Source organism: Salarias fasciatus, chromosome 11, assembly GCF_902148845.1.
Source record: "Salarias fasciatus chromosome 11, fSalaFa1.1, whole genome shotgun sequence".
NCBI classification, from domain to species: domain Eukaryota; kingdom Metazoa; phylum Chordata; class Actinopteri; order Blenniiformes; family Blenniidae; genus Salarias; species Salarias fasciatus.
The window spans coordinates 26196030-26212248 of NC_043755.1; positions in this window are offsets into that span (position 1 = coordinate 26196030).

Below are 16219 nucleotides of genomic sequence, written 5' to 3' on the forward strand. Positions count from 1 at the left end.
ATATAACCCAAGATAAGCCACCTTTTCTCATTTTATTAAATGTTATTATAGAATCTGTGTATAACTTCTTTGTGTTTATTTCCTGTTGTATTTTTCATGTAATTTTTATTTAGTACTTTCTAACTCTCTCAATTTATTTATTTTATTTTATTTATATGTTAACATTCTGAATAACAAAGGCTTATCCTTCAGGAAAAGACAGAATACTGTTTCAGAACATGTTTCTGATCAGAACCCATCACACGTTCAGAGAAATGGAGCTTTAGTTTGTGTTTGATCTAAATAAAGTCAGTTCGTCAGTCAGCTCAGACTGAGCCTCAATAAAAACCTTCTTCAGCGTTTCCTCTGCTTCTGATCCAGATGTTGTTTCATCCTGAAGCTTTCTGCTTTAAAGGGGCTGTATCATGCAAAATTCACTTTTTGTATGTTTTAACCTTGTTATATAGTTATGTATTCACCAAAAACACCCCCAAAGCGTTTTTTTCCTTCGTGCCTGTGTGTTTAAGCTTTCCCAGTGTTTCTGCTGCTCAGAGAGGCAGCCCCTCCCACCGTGAAAACGCTCTGTTTCCCACGTTGACGTCACACGGTGAAGATGTGTCGTCCCCCCCCCCCCCCCCAGCAGGCCCTCGGCAATCAGCGTTGCTGCTTTTTGTAACTCCGATTTTGAGGATAAACTTTGACCATCGTCTGAAAGCAACAGTCAAGCAAGAGCAAGAGTCTGAAGGGTCTGAAGGGTCTGCGCTTGGTGAGTTTCTCACAGGAAAAGACGTTTTTGCGTGTGGAGAAGCCAGAGCTAAAGAGCCAGCATATTTGTTTTGAAGCTCTGATTGGTTGAAGTTTGCTGTCAGTCAAAGTCCACAGGGGGAGAGGCGGGATTTCAGTGAAACAGAGCGTTTTCTCTTCCAGGTTTCAGAATTAGCCCCAGACTAGCTAAAAAAGCATGATACAGCCCCTTTAAAGTCACTTTGAAGCAGAAGAAACAGCTGCAGCCTCATTTCTGTCTGCTGACTTCTACACCAGGGTTTCCCAACCCTGGTCCTGGTGATTCACTTGACCAGCTCGTCATCAAGCTCTGCAGAAGCCTGACAACAATCCTGATCATTTGAATCAAGTGTGTTGTAAGAGGGAAACATCCAAAACATGCAGGATAGTGTTTCCCGAGGACCAGGGTTGGGAAACCCTGTTCTAGAGAACAGGATCCATCCTCCAGCTGCACGTTCAGGAGCTGATCCTGTGCCACGTGGAACGTTTGTTACATGTTCCTGGGGGGACCCGATTGAGTGTGGCACTCACTGAGACTGAGGCAGGCTGCCGTAATATGCATGTGTTTGATGTAATAAAGTTACAACTGAGAAATTACAGTTGATCGTCCATTGTGCGCATATAAGGAGAAGAAACAGAAGGAACCAGATGCGGACTTTTCTCTACCTGTTGTGGGGAAGTCCCTCTGAGCTCCCCCGCTGACTCCCAGCAGTCTGTCCTGGACATCCAGCTCCTCCTTACACGGAACCATCCTTTCTTCCAACGCAGTGAAGATTTCTGCAGCAGCAGCTTTTATCCTCTCAGTAATGAACTCTCTGAAAACCTGAACAGAAGTCCGAGTCGCTGAAGCAGATGAAATGTTTCCTCTCACGGAAAAATACAGCCGTGACTTGGAGGCGGACTCTTCTTCTTCTCGTGGTTTTCATCTGGAGGCTCGCAAACAGCGCTCCGCTTCACACTGACTCCTGCTGGACACAGGGGGAACTGCAGGCCGCTCGTCAGTTTGAAAAGAAAGAGTTTGGCTTTGCTATGTTTTATATAGAAGCCCTAAAACGACATGGTTGAACACTTTTTTATTTCCTCCGTTTTCCCATGATAACGAGTGAATTTCAGTGGTTTTCTCGAGATCTCGAGTTATTTTTCTCATTATCTCGAGAAAACGACGGCGAACCGGAAATCACAGTCTTTCACCAGACAGCGGCCTATTAATGAGTTTCTCTGTCCTGTTACCCATTTCTGAATAACTTATAAGATGCATGCTAACCAAAAACTATCTGTCCGGCATTTGCACAATGGAACACCGTTATTTAGCCTCCTAATGCAGGGACCTTTGTGTTTTCTTGTGTATGACCCAGACTGTGTCTGTGTTCTGGAGCAGGATGAGCTGCAGCCTTGTGCAGCCCAAAGAACTTCAACAAACCAACCAAATTCACCAGGTAAGCTTTATGTAAATACTGCTGTTTCCATGCTGCTTGATACATCCGTACAGACGTGTGACGTGAGAAAATTAATTGAGTGAGTTTAAAGCTGATGGCAACAATATCATAGACAGCAAGCAGACTGCTGGAGAAAGTTTTTGCAGGAGTTCTAATCAGTGTAAAACTTCAGTGGGGACGCGGTTGACAAGGTTCTCATTCAGTTCTGCCTTCTTTTGTTCCCAGCCAACATTTTTACGTCGGGCCCATGTGGGTACAAAATGGGCAAAATGATGGGCCCCATATGGGATTGTCAGATCACACCCATATGGGATTGTCCGCGGGTTCCATGTTGGCCCCAAGTCAGTTGCCCATGTGGGTTTTAGGTAGGATTGCAGTAGGTGACAGGTGGGCCCCAGCTGGGCAAAACAGACAAGACCCATCTTGGTCCCAGCTTTAAGTTCTATATGGGACTTACATGGGAACAGTATGGGCTGAAATATGGGTTGCAAGTGGGATTGTCCACAGGTTCCATGTCGGCCCCATGCAGTTTTAATGCAGGATTACACTAGTTGTTAAGTAGGCTCTGACTGAGCAATATGTAAGGCCCATTTTTGTCCCGCTTTCAGTCCTATGTGGGTCCTACATGGAGACAATATGAGCCGAAACATAGGTTGCAAGTGGGATAGTCTATGTGTTTTACATTGGTTGCATTCTAGCCTGATACATCCTGCAGGGGTTCATTTCTCCATAACAACCGACAAACTACACATTATCTCGCTTATTACATGGCTTGTGTGTAAAATAATTAATCTGAAACATGTCGATAAAAACTCAACTTTTCTCAATTCATAAACTGACAAATTACAGCGCAGCATCCAATAGAGCTGTGCAATAATAGGTGTTAAGTACACCCCAAATTGGTTGAATACATAAGACCGTCTTGGTCGCAGCTTTAAGATCCATCCAGTCAAAAAATAAATTATCACCAACCAGTTTGAGACAGGCTCTATCCAATTTTAAAAACTGCCACATTCTCTGATTTCAACTTTTTATTTATGAATATGTTTTCCACACAGATTTATTGATAAGAAAAATATCATTGCAAAACACTTTAAGAAGTAAACAATATCTGAACAGGGTAACTACTTGAAACAAATTGCACTCGCTGCTTCTAATACTTAATTTGACATTGGCTGTCGAGACGCCCTTCTTCGTCCTCTGTCTCTTGCCCCAGTGAACCACTTTGAGAGTGCCCTCTCTGCTTCCTGCTGGTTCACCTGTGCCGTCAAACTGTTCTTCTTCACAGCCTCTGTAAAACAAAGTTGGGTGACAGTATGAGCCATGAACGTGAACAGCTATGAACATGTCTTCAAACACAATTTAGAATTAAGTAGGGCTGCCCCGACACAAATGCGTAGCACCAGGAGAAAATGTTTTTTTTTTTTCTTTGAACAGTATTCAGTATTTTCCTTAGAGGTTTCATTCATTTAGTTCTGGTGTTGATATTTAGTGTTGCCAGTAGGGGGCAGAGTAAAACTGTGAGATCAATGACTGTCAGTCTAGCACAGGGGTCCCCAAACTTTCTCCTGCAAAGGCCACATAATTTTGCCCTTATCTGATGGGGGGCCGGGCAGTCCCCGGGGCGGGGTGGGGGGCAACGCACAACGTATGATCATTAACCACATTGCTAAAAAGCACAAATGGTAACAAAACAAATGATAAAATACGCAGCTCTCACCTTTAGTAGAGCTGGAGTCTGCTCTTTTTTTATATTTTGAATAGCACAACACTTCATATTGATTTGACCAAGCCAGCAGAATTTTCTGTTGTTTTTTAAGCACATAATATACTGAAAGCTTTATTTTTTTTAATGGAATACTGTACTTTGACTGAGGGGGCGGGGGAGTCTGCGTGAGGGGGCAACGCAAACTGACCCCGGCTCCCCCTTGACGCCGGGGTCAGTTTGCAAAAGTCCAACTTTATTATTAAATACAAATACACATACCATATTTTTCGCACTATAAGGCACACCGTCAATGAATGGATTTTTTTATTTTATTTTATTTTATTTTTTTACTTTTTTCATATATAGGACTCGCTGCATTTTAAGGCCCATACAACAGACAACCCAGTCTCACGGCAATTCATGCTCTGAGTCAGGTCTCTTTTTAAACTAATACATTTCAATGAGAGTCGCCTGGCCACGCCCCCTCACATTAAACGATGCATATACTGTTGTTTCTTTTATTCAGACGCTCAGATAACAGCCACCTTCACTATCATTGCCCTGTTCACACTGACGGTAATTTTAAAGATGTGTGCAGCCACACTGCTGAACAGGAACATTCTGGAGACATGGCGATAGTGTCCAGTCCAGGGGAGGAAGAAACTATCCACGTTCTGTATGAGCGAAATGCATATTGGTGATCTAGGTGGTTCCATTCTCAGTGGAAATGTGTTCAATAGTGAGTAAAGCGACGTATCAAAGCCAGTTTGACTGAGGACGCTCCTCTGCACGGACCTGCAGCGCAGCGCGGCCTCCCAGTGTCGCGGCGGGCGCAGTCAAACAGCTCACGCCGGGAACGCACTGGACGCGGAAGCGTAGCGGTCTCCGCGCCGGCGCTTGGCTGTTCGCACTGGAGGCGCCTGCGCTCTCCGCGCTGGTCACACATCGGCTGCACTCGGCTCGCTCCGTCAGCTCTCGGTTTTCACGTTTGTTCCCTGTTCCCTCTGTCTCGCTCTGCCAGTATGGATGTGTGTGTTTTGGTGACCTGTGGAGAGACTTTTTCTCCTCCTGTCCTCTTTTTTTCTGCATCACGTGAATGTCTGTCGCTGTGTGTGTGTGTGTGTGTGTGTGTGTGTGTGTGTGTGTGTGTGTGTGTGTGTGTGTGTGTGTGTGTGTGTGTGTGTGTGTGTTTGGGTGCGTACATGCGTATGTCTGTTTGTGTGTCCATCTGTCTTGTGATTAGACCCAAGTGACAAATTATAGACGGACGAGCAACACCGTCCGTAACTAATCGTTATTTAATTTGTTATATTTTGAAAATTGACCGGATTCTCTTGCCTTTTCTGTTTCCGACTTCCTGTCTGGTCCGATCTGCTTGATCCAGCTTGACACATGGCGCTCCCGGCGCTCGCGGCTCGCGTGAAAAATAGAACGAAGCGGAGCGGGCGCGCTGCAGAGCGCGAGCCGCGGCGCGCGCGGCGCTCCACTGCGCGTTCGGTGCGGCCGGTTAGATAGGTTAACATGGGAGGCGATCAGAAGCGCAGTGCGCGGCGCTACCGCGCGCGGCGCTTCCGCGTCCAGTGCGTTCGGGCCGTCAGACTGACAACCGGGTGGTTTTTATTACCGTATTTTCCACAAAAAAGGCGCACTGTTGGTTTTTGAGAAAATTTGAGGCTTTTAGGTGCCTTATAGTGCAGAAAATACGGTACATGAAAAAAATTAAAATGCTCTCTGGGGGCCGGATCAAATGTGGAGGCGGGCCGTATCCGGCCCGCGGGCCGTAGTTTGGGGACCACTGGTCTAGCAGAAGAAGTGTCAGAGTAGAGACGAGACGAAGCTTCTTGAGGGTGTGTTCTGGAGTATTCTAAGATCTTTGCATTTTTCCTTCTGTCCTGACGGTAATCAATAAAAGTGAACTCTTTTCAACACCACGTCGTCGTCGCCTGAGTGGTGTAACACATGCAGGCGCACACACACTGTGTCCAGCTTGAAAGAGCTCCTGTGTGTCGTTGAATGGCTGCATTACTGACTGAAAGACGGTTTCTGCCTCCATTTATGTGCTCGCTACAGTGTATTCACGTTAGTGTATACTTAAAGTTGTAGAAAAAATGGGGGGGGGGCATAAAAAAGTCTAATCCACGGCTGTCTTCAACAAAGGATTTTCACAGTCGAATCTGATTCAGCAGATTTTGCGCATAGTTGACTGATCATTGACAAAGGCTCGGTGCCCGACCGTCTCATCTTTCGTGGCTGTAGCAATAATGAGTATGAGTGTGTGCTGTGAATTAACGAGTGTGTATGGAGAATGAAAACGTTAAGCCTCATTGTGGTGTGGCCATGACACGGCATCAGTGCTGGTATAGATGGCTCAGGGGTCGAGCACAGTCGACAGTCCTATTTTGTTTGTGTGTAGGTGCTGTCTTCATCACTTGCGTCATAGTCAGATATGTAAACATTAAAGCTCGTGTCCAGAGTTTTGAAAGAGAGAGGTTTTTTTAATCCAATGTCTCAGGTTCCGCCCTCCCTCTACTTTCATGAGCGACCAAGCCACGTCCCTTTAATTGTGCACGCGCATTATCTGTCGGGTGAAAATGAGAGCCTCTGAGTCCTCCAGCATCCTCCATGTTGAGCTGTTTACGGTGGATGTTCAGCAGACAGTGGATATATCCGAGGTGAGCGTGGCGGCTGCTGCAGAGCTAACTCTCCTCTGCTGGGCGAGCGGCCGTGCTCTCTGGCTGCTCCACACTTTGATTGACAGCACGAGAATGAGGAAGCTCGAAATCTATTGGCTGACGCTGACCGGCGCTTTTTCGGATAACATGGGGGTCTATGAGACGAAGGCGGGGCTCATAAATAAATTTTTATATTGCTTTATACTAATATTATATTGTAGTATCGAACCAGACTGACACATTTAAGCTCTGTTGAAAAATGATACATACATTGGAAACGAACGGAAACTCCGGACACCAGCTTTAACTTAGAAGGCAATATATCTACCTTCTTTATTTCATGTTATAGTTTTCTGAATATCAGCAAAAGTAAAAGTGTACTGTGAAACTGTTTGTGTGCTGCCGATTAGATTCAGTTATGATTATTTAAGTCTCAAGTTGATTACCAACTTATTGAGTATCAATTCAATTTTACAATACTGCTGATTACTGACTTGCCATTAATGTCCAGATTTGCAAAAAAAAAATGTGTTTGAGTTTCTTGCCTACAGAACAAAGCCTCAGCTTTGGAACTTAAAAAAATTAAAACAGTAAAATCATCATTTGTAAACATTAGTCACACACTATCTGTCCTAAAGCTAAAGCTGACATGACGCTATGGATGGAGAGAAATTAGCCAAGTGGACGAAGATGGAAACATTTCATAATAGCCTACAACACATGTGCTCTACAAGAGAACAAGTCAAATGAAAAATCACAGAGTAATTGGAACAGCAAATCAACCTCATTAAGCCAAAGTGATCTGTTGTTTATGTTTAGCTGTCTCACTACATGCACTGTGTAGGTGTGTGCAGTTCCCCATGATGCTGACCTCTGACCTCTGGAGGCGGAGCAGAGAGGTGTCAAGGGCTATTATTTGATACATGAGTTGGAGCTGAGCGGCCACAGAGGCTAATGAAAAGGAGACAAGTGTGTTTGCCAACAATATGCAACCTGCTCTCATGTAGAACTCCTTCAAGGACAGAAACAGTAAAAGAAATACAAGAACGGGGGGAAAAAAGAAAAAAAGAATCCAATTTGGTGCTTGACTGATCAGGAAAGTCCACGCAGGTTCTGCTTGCCTAAAGAGTGTTTTTACTTGGACCAGGCAGGAAATGGTAAATTTCAGACCCTGCTGTAGCATTTATGTAATTTACTGTAATGTGATACGTATTTTTTTGTAAGCTAATGAAAATCAATTTGGAAAAACAAACTTTAAAAAGAAACAAAATAACTTACGACAGCAGACATTAGACTGCGGTCCCCCAGTTTCTCCTCGAGAGCCTCAACATCTGCTTGAGTTTGCAGCGGGAATAGGGTTGCCAACTCCCAGAGATTGAAATAAGGGACGCCTCTCGCAGGCAGCTTAAAAAAACTGGGTTTTTGGGGGGTCAAAACGCATATATAACAGCATTTTGCCACAGTTATACCTATTACAGACTATAAAAACACATTAGGCTACTGCATCACACCTACAATAACTCATGATCAGCTTGATCTGTTTGTATTTGAGGCCTACAGTGAGACAGTTATCATTCAGGTATCATCCATCATGGACAGCAGCTCTCAGCCACTGCACCGGACCAGAGCAGCTCAGCAGCTCCTTCAGAGGAGACTGAGACCCTCAGAGCAGGAAGGAGCTACCACAGGCCTCTCATCCCCACCGCTGTCAGACTGTACAGTTCTACTGTGTAGAATATGAGCAATAATCCTGGACTTTATAATATCCTGCACCCCCCCCCCCCCCTTTCAGAAATTCACCGACACTTTATCATCCATTCACTCTGCTAAAACATATTGTACATATTATATCATACTGTATAGTTACATATTGCATCTTATATTGCATATTGTATTGTATATATTGTATATAATATATATATCCTGTTATATTTTTAAGATTCAGGATGTACATACAGTTAGATCTTCATTTTCTTTAGCTTCTATTGTCAATCCTAGTATGATTTGCACTATAAATTGTTAATTATTGCACCATTCATTACTTTTGCACCCCACTTTGGGTTCTATGAGCCTATACACCTGTAAATTTCTCCACTGTGAGATTAGTGAAGTCTTCTATTCCTATTCTATTCTATTCTATTCTATTCTATATTTATTGCTAAATGTGCAAAATAACATCAAACAGCTGCTGTCTCTTCTGGATTTTAACATGTTCTTTTTTTATTTTCAACTAAGAAAGTGCAAAATCAAAACTGAAAAACCTTCTGAACAGAAAAAACCAACAAGGTTCCGTTTCTAAACTGAAAACACACCACAGTCTGCAGCAGCAGACACAAATCAATGAACTAAACATGATATATCCGATATGGAAACAGCACAAACTTAGGTGTTTCTGGAAGCCATGCTGCGCTGCTTTAATGTTTTGATTTACTTCTTCCCATGCGCTCTGTGACGAAACTGACTATTGGCCAATGAACTGCTGAAGCCTCCTAGGAACGGTCTTTTTTTGACCAATAAGATGTGTTGTCAAGCTATGTTTGTCAGCTCATTGGTCACAGAACGTCAGAGAGCCGGTGAACAATTTACCAAGTTTTCAAAAAAAAGCACAAGTTCCATTGCTCACGTTTTGACTCTCACAAAAATACGGAACAAAGTGCGTTCCTTTTCAGCTCAATACGGAACGCACACTTCGAGTCCAAATACGTAACGATTCCATTTTTCAAGGAACGGTTGGCAACTCTAAGCAGGAAGACCACTCCATTAGGAACCTCCATCATTGATGCATCTTCCTTCTTCAACAGTACATTTAGCATCTTGGCATGAACCCTCTGGGACTCCTTAATTTCTTCAACAATTGTAAGAAGCTTAGAGAACATGGCTTCACAAGTGGGGGATGCAACCCTCTGGGCAGTGGAGCTAGTCCCTCGCTGGGGTGTGGAGTGGCTGCCTCGCTGGGGTGTGGAGCTGGTCCCTCGCTGGGGTGTGGAGCTGGTGCCTCGCTGGGGTGTGGAGCTGGTGCCTCGCTGGGGTGTGGAGCTGGTGCCTCGTTGGGGTGTGAAGCTGGTGCCTCGCTGGGGTGTGGAGTGGCTGCCTCGCTGGGTTGTGGAGCTGGTGTCCCGCTGGGGTGTGGAGTGGCTGCCTCGTTGGATTGTGGAGCTGGTGCCTCGCTGGGGTGTGGAGCTGGTCCCTCGCTGGGGTGTGGAGCTGGTGCCTCGTTGGGGTGTGGAGCTGGTCCCTCGCTGGGGTGTGGAGCTGGTGCCTCGTTGGGGTGTGGAGCTGGTCCCTCGCTGGGGTGTGGAGCTGGTGCCTCGTTGGGTTGTGGAGCTGGTGCCTCGTTGGGGTGTGGAGCTGGTGCCTCGCTGGGGTGTGGAGCTGGTGCCTCGCTGGGGTGTGGAGTGGCTGCCTCGCTGGGGTGTGGAGTGGCTGCCTCGCTGGGGTGTGGAGCTGGTCCCTCGCTGGGGTGTGGAGCTGGTGCCTCGCTGGGGTGTGGAGCTGGTGCCTCGTAAGGTTGTGGAGCTGGTGCCTCGCTGGGGTGTGGAGCTGGTGCCTCGTTGGGGTGTGGAGCTGGTGCCTCGCTGGGGTGTGGAGCTGGTCCCTCGCTGGGGTGTGGAGTGGCTGCCTCGCTGGGGTGTGGAGCTGGTGCCTCGCTGGGGTGTGGAGTGGCTGCCTCGCTGGGGTGTGGAGCTGGTGTCTCGCTGGGGTGTGGAGTGGCTGCCTCGCTGGGTTGTGGAGCTGGTCCCTCGCTGGGGTGTGGAGCTGGTGCCTCGCTGGGGTGTGGAGTGGCTGCCTCGCTGGGTTGTGGAGCTGGTGTCTCGCTGGGGTGTGGAGCTGGTGCCTCGCTGGGGTGTGGAGCTGGTGCCTCGCTGGGGTGTGGAGCTGGTGCCTCGCTGGGGTGTGGAGCTGGTGCCTCGCTGGGGTGTGGAGCTGGTGCCTCGTTGGGGTGTGGAGCTGGTGCCTCGCTGGGGTGTGGAGTGGCTGCCTCGCTGGGTTGTGGAGCTGGTGTCTCGCTGGGGTGTGGAGTGGCTGCCTCGTTGGGGTGTGGAGTGGCTGCCTCGTTGGGGTGTGGAGCTGGTGCCTCGCTGGGGTGTGGAGCTGGTGCCTCGCTGGGGTGTGGAGCTGGTGCCTCGCTGGGGTGTGGAGCTGGTGCCTCGCTGGGGTGTGGAGCTGGTGCCTCGCTGGGGTGTGGAGCTGGTGCCTCGCTGGGGTGTGGAGTGGCTGCCTCGCTGGGTTGTGGAGCTGGTGTCTCGCTGGGGTGTGGAGTGGCTGCCTCGTTGGGGTGTGGAGCTGGTGCCTCGCTGGGGTGTGGAGTGGCTGCCTCGCTGGGGTGTGGAGCTGGTGCCTCGCTGGGGTGTGGAGTGGCTGCCTCGCTGGGGTGTGGAGCTGGTGCCTCGTTGGGGTGTGGAGCTGGTGCCTCGCTGGGGTGTGGAGCTGGTGCCTCGCTGGGGTGTGGAGCTGGTGCCTCGCTGGGGTGTGGAGTGGCTGCCTCGCTGGGTTGTGGAGCTGGTGTCTCGCTGGGGTGTGGAGCTGGTGCCTCGCTGGGGTGTGGAGCTGGTGCCTCGCTGGGGTGTGGAGCTGGTGCCTCGTTGGGGTGTGGAGCTGGTGCCTCGCTGGGGTGTGGAGTGGCTGCCTCGCTGGGTTGTGGAGCTGGTGTCTCGCTGGGGTGTGGAGTGGCTGCCTCGTTGGGGTGTGGAGTGGCTGCCTTGTTGGGTTGTGGAGCTGGTGTCTCGCTGGGGTGTGGAGTGGCTGCCTCGTTGGGGTGTGGAGTGGCTGCCTCGTTGGGTTGTGGAGCTGGTGCCTCGCTGGGGTGTGGAGCTGGTGCCTCGTTGGGGTGTGGAGCTGGTGCCTCGCTGGGGTGTGGAGCTGGTCCCTCGCTGGGGTGTGGAGTGGCTGCCTCGCTGGGGTGTGGAGCTGGTGCCTCGCTGGGGTGTGGAGTGGCTGCCTCGCTGGGGTGTGGAGCTGGTGTCTCGCTGGGGTGTGGAGTGGCTGCCTCGCTGGGTTGTGGAGCTGGTCCCTCGCTGGGGTGTGGAGCTGGTGCCTCGCTGGGGTGTGGAGTGGCTGCCTCGCTGGGTTGTGGAGCTGGTGTCTCGCTGGGGTGTGGAGCTGGTGCCTCGCTGGGGTGTGGAGCTGGTGCCTCGCTGGGGTGTGGAGCTGGTGCCTCGCTGGGGTGTGGAGCTGGTGCCTCGCTGGGGTGTGGAGCTGGTGCCTCGTTGGGGTGTGGAGCTGGTGCCTCGCTGGGGTGTGGAGTGGCTGCCTCGCTGGGTTGTGGAGCTGGTGTCTCGCTGGGGTGTGGAGTGGCTGCCTCGTTGGGGTGTGGAGTGGCTGCCTCGTTGGGGTGTGGAGCTGGTGCCTCGCTGGGGTGTGGAGCTGGTGCCTCGCTGGGGTGTGGAGCTGGTGCCTCGCTGGGGTGTGGAGCTGGTGCCTCGCTGGGGTGTGGAGCTGGTGCCTCGCTGGGGTGTGGAGCTGGTGCCTCGCTGGGGTGTGGAGTGGCTGCCTCGCTGGGTTGTGGAGCTGGTGTCTCGCTGGGGTGTGGAGTGGCTGCCTCGTTGGGGTGTGGAGCTGGTGCCTCGCTGGGGTGTGGAGTGGCTGCCTCGCTGGGGTGTGGAGCTGGTGCCTCGCTGGGGTGTGGAGTGGCTGCCTCGCTGGGGTGTGGAGCTGGTGCCTCGTTGGGGTGTGGAGCTGGTGCCTCGCTGGGGTGTGGAGCTGGTGCCTCGCTGGGGTGTGGAGCTGGTGCCTCGCTGGGGTGTGGAGTGGCTGCCTCGCTGGGTTGTGGAGCTGGTGTCTCGCTGGGGTGTGGAGCTGGTGCCTCGCTGGGGTGTGGAGCTGGTGCCTCGCTGGGGTGTGGAGCTGGTGCCTCGTTGGGGTGTGGAGCTGGTGCCTCGCTGGGGTGTGGAGTGGCTGCCTCGCTGGGTTGTGGAGCTGGTGTCTCGCTGGGGTGTGGAGTGGCTGCCTCGTTGGGGTGTGGAGTGGCTGCCTTGTTGGGTTGTGGAGCTGGTGTCTCGCTGGGGTGTGGAGTGGCTGCCTCGCTGGGGTGTGGAGCTGGTGCCTCGTTGGGGTGTGGAGCTGGTCCCTCGCTGGGGTGTGGAGCTGGTGCCTCGCTGGGGTGTGGAGCTGGTGCCTCGCTGGGGTGTGGAGCTGGTGCCTCGCTGGGGTGTGGAGTGGCTGCCTCGCTGGGGTGTGGAGCTGGTGATCCGGCTGGCCACTTTCTTTGCTGCTAGCCCAAGGAGTTTTTCTGGGGGAGTTGGTGGAATTTCTTCCTCGGAATCAGAATCGTCACTTGATTCTAGGTGCTTGCTTTGCCACCAGAGGCTTCCCCTTACCCTAGAAAGGTTAAAATGACGATATATGAGGTAAGCCATACCTACTGTCTCTATATTATGGAAATGACGTGAAACCTGTATTCTCTCATAAATACCAACCTTCTCTTTCTCATGCCATCTTCGGTGTCTGTCAGGTCTGATGTATACTCTGCTTGATGTAGCTTCACCCTGGCCTCTGCTTAAGTGGCTGTAAAATACAATAACACAAAATGGAAAGGATGGTGTCATATTTACATGGAATGCCATTTAAAATCCTATAGGTGGCGGTGTTGCACTGTAAATAATTTCATATTGTGTTTATTTGTATGTTGTAATCCTGAAGAAGCATGCTAAATATTGTATGTTTTGTGTATCAACTTTGGTATTTTGCTAAGAATTTAAATTTTACCTATATTTTTTTATTGACATGTTGGGGAAAAATTGTATTTACTCGAATAAGTTCCGCTTCCGGGTGATGTGATGTCAGCGGAAGGTTTACACGTCTGAGCAGCTGATGGCAGAAGATCGCCTCGATGTGTAAAGTTTGTCGTATTAAGGCAAGATGCAAAAGGGAAGACGACTCCAGCCTAAGCCATAAGCAGGCCAAAGTGGTACGTTTTATTTTTCCTCTGTAAATCAGTATATATGCTGGTATTGGGGTTAATCGCTTGTTATTGTTATATTTTGTGTTTTGCATTGTGTTATTAGTTCTACAGTGTTTGGTGTGGGTGAAACCAATAAACATCTGTGAAAAAGGACATCACGTCTTCGCATTGTGGCTGAGGCCGGTATACAAAATAAAAGGAGTGAAGGAGATATTAAAAAAGTACTATATTATAGGAATATAGTTTTCGTGTATCACAAAATTCACAATTTCAATAAAATCACAGTACTGAGTCACAATTCAGCTAATTTTTCTCATCAGCAAATGAGGAAAAAAGGATAGATTAGAGTTTACTCGTAGCTGGACATGCATTTGTCTTTCCTGGACAAATGCAAGTCGAAGTGCCTACGATTCAATTTTCCCAGAGAGAACATGACCTGGATAAATGAGAATATCCACAGACAGTTACGGTACTATGGTAAATAAAATATGATTATTTGAAAATCATTGTTTAGAAGTCATGAGTAATAGCCAGACAACACAGAGGGATTGTGTGGTTGCAGGCATCCAACCAAACAGGACACACCCACAACTATGGCATGTGAGAACTGAAATCAACTGAATTGAATGAATTGAGTTTGGTGTGATCCTGCTTGTTTGGAAAGACAATCTGCAGCTGCACCAGCCCTTATATTTTTTCATTCATCGCCAGTGTTATCATAAAGTCAGCGCGTCTACCGTCTTCAGGTGGGTCACGAGCTGACTTTATGATAACACTGGCGCTGGATGAAAAAATAGAGCCGAAATGAGCGACTTTGCAGAGATTATGTCCCGCGCTGAAGCTCCCTTGCCGTGGCCCCCGCAAAGTGCGGCTAAATCGGTTGGATCTAAATAACTTCTGAAGGACTCCGAGCTGCACGATGTTTGTCTGAGTGAGTATATGAGCATGACACACCTATAAATAAGGTCCAGGTGTCAAAAAAACTGGAGTTGCCCTTTAACAATATAGCTCAGGGAAACTTAAAAGAAAAATGAACATGAGAAAAAGAATAACTTGGGGACAGAGGTTTTAAATTAAGTAAAGCAAATAGAGCTTTAAAATGAGAAAAATTTAAGTTACCTGCTTTTCTCATCACACACACATTACACAGGATCCAGTTTTCAGCTGGTGGTGTGCCCTCTTTTACAGCCTTGGTCACATTTACTATTCCTGCTGGTGGCCACCAGCATTGTTTTCCATCTGTTCCCTCGAACCACTCAGAAGGAACAATGTCCACCTGCTTGCAGCCATCATGATCAATTTCGTCCACAAACTCCACCACACTGAATGAGGCCATCTTGCAAAGTTAATCATGTTATGTGCTGTGTAGCTGAGGCAAAGCCACAAACATTTTCTTAAGAGGCAGTAGTAGCAGTGGTTTATGGCGTTACATTTGTGCCACAATTCCGACGCGAGCAAAAGATGAACTACGCGAGCGCACCTACAATTTTGTGCGCTCGCTCGACCCGCCTCTGTCTCGCTCTCTCAATCTGCCTCCTGCGCTCGCTGGAAGAGCCCTGTGTGCTCGCTCCACAGTGTGCTGTGTTAGAATTCTGCCACGCTGATTGGTTGCTGCGGCTCCAATCAGATTTTAGCATCCCGGAAGTACGTCTAGAACCAACGAAGAAGAAGAAGAGAACGTAAACAAACAGCAAGCATTTTGATTTCGACAACAGACAACGGCATGGCTTCAGAGCGAGACCAACGTTTACCACCACAGCCACAAGTGAGTAGTTTGTTTCATTATATTATTACGCTACCACATTGTGATAAACTTAATCAAATTGCGGTTTTTTTGTAAGCTTGTGTGTCTTTAAATTTTGAATTACATTAGCTGTCCAATGCTCAGTTAGCCCGTCCGTGTCAACGAGACAAACACATGCCAACACGTTTATAATGTAAAGTAAAGTAAGTAAATCTGTTCCAAAATAACAAATCAACTCCCAATGCATCATATAAATTGTTTGATATTGTAAGGATAAAATTCAGCATTCTGCATTTCTTAGTCTTCAAGGTTTGGAGCAATTCTGTGAGCATGTGTGGATGTGTATAGAATAGCCTTTATTTATCTCACCATGGAGAAATTTACCATTACAGAGGCTCAAAGAACACACAGGGGCAAAACAGCCAGGGAATGTGTGAATAAGGAATAAGAATAAATAATAGTGCAAATCTTAATAAGAATGATAATAGGATAATATAATATTTATCTAAAAGTAGGAAAGACCTAACTCTTAAATCCAACATAAATCTAAAATATAGCAGGAGCTTTAATATATATATACTAATATGTACAGTATGTTTTAGTGCAACAGAATGTGTATGATGAAGTGACTATGATTTATTATAGGAGTTAAAAAGTGATTGCAAGACAGTATGTCCAGGGTTATTGCTCATATTTGATATAGTAGAGTCTGTGTAAATTGTAGTTAATGTAATGACCTGCTTTGTGAGATTGATTTTTTTTTTAAATGTCTTTTTTTTTTTAATCTTTCCACTCCAGGACATCCATCAGACCTGTTCCCCCCAGACACAACTGACTGGTTGCCGTTAGTGGATCTGGGCCACAACAAGGTCCCAGCACCACCTCCTGGAGCCCAGGCTCCTGCTGAACGTGCTGGAAGCCTCAACAAGAGGAGGAAAGATTCAGAAGCTGCTGAGAGTTTGGTGGCTTTACAGAACGTGTCATGAAGTGACTGTG